Below are 925 nucleotides of genomic sequence, written 5' to 3' on the forward strand. Positions count from 1 at the left end.
TCTGAAGAGCTTTGAACAAGAAACAGTAAGTTCCTTTCCTTATTCTCCATTTCATTTACTTTTGACCGTGCCCGTTTTTCTTCTTCCTTTTTCTAAGACAGAAGCTGGGCCTAAAAGAGTTTGTCACTCTAGGGAGATGCTTGCATATTGCTATTTTGTTTTGCATATTAAATTATTAATCTTGAAAGAAAACAGGGAAATGAAAGAATTTAAAAGTAGAATTGGATGGGGGTGCGCCAGGCCCGTGCAGTAGTGCAACGCATGGACGACGCTTGAAGACCCCGGCAGCAAGCTACCGTTGAGGGACTTCCCCCTAGAAAAATAAATTTAATATCATGTGGGTCGATGACCCACGTATCAGATATTAAACTGATAAGAACAGATACTACACTTGATCTTAGCCAAAAGGCCGAGAAAGGTATGCTTTGCAACATGTTTCTCTTTTTACTTTATAAGCTCTCTCTTAACATACCTCTCCCTCCATGGCCAATGTGGGATTTTGCAACTATTCACTTCCCCTGCTTTAAGCATTATTTCAAGCCAAAGCCCAAAACCCCATTAGTTATGTATGATTCTGTGCGTCATTTGCCTCTCTATGATCGTGATATTCTATTGCTCCTACACCTGTGCTACCTATGTTTCCCATCATTCAGATTAGTTAATTATCATAGTGAATAACATCAAACAAATGGATGTTTCAAGTTGAGTTAAAGCCTTCAGAAGGGCATTTTACACGTGGCATCTCCACAGAGTTCACGAGGCAGCCAAACCCATAGTTGGATAGCTAGATACTATTTTATGTTAGGTTTTTTTTATTAAAATCTATATTATTTATAGTAAGTTTCAAAATTAGTTTTTTGCATTTTTTTTATTTAATTGTTTTGTTTGTGTGTGAGACCCCTGTTGAGTAAAGGAGGCCTTTCAT

The 925-nt window shown here is 37.8% G+C and overlaps 1 non-coding gene across 1 annotated transcript; it reads right to left on the minus strand.

The window, feature by feature from the left end:
* Window positions 1-226: 226 nt before the first annotated feature.
* Window positions 227-422, minus strand: LOC149002553 (U2 spliceosomal RNA). Its single transcript, XR_016170475.1, has one exon. It is a non-coding gene; the product is annotated as a U2 spliceosomal RNA (small nuclear RNA).
* Window positions 423-925: the final 503 nt, after the last annotated feature.

Source organism: Hakea prostrata, chromosome 10, assembly GCF_041222555.1.
Source record: "Hakea prostrata isolate BN-2017 chromosome 10, UWA_Hpros_2, whole genome shotgun sequence".
NCBI lineage: Eukaryota > Viridiplantae > Streptophyta > Magnoliopsida > Proteales > Proteaceae > Hakea > Hakea prostrata.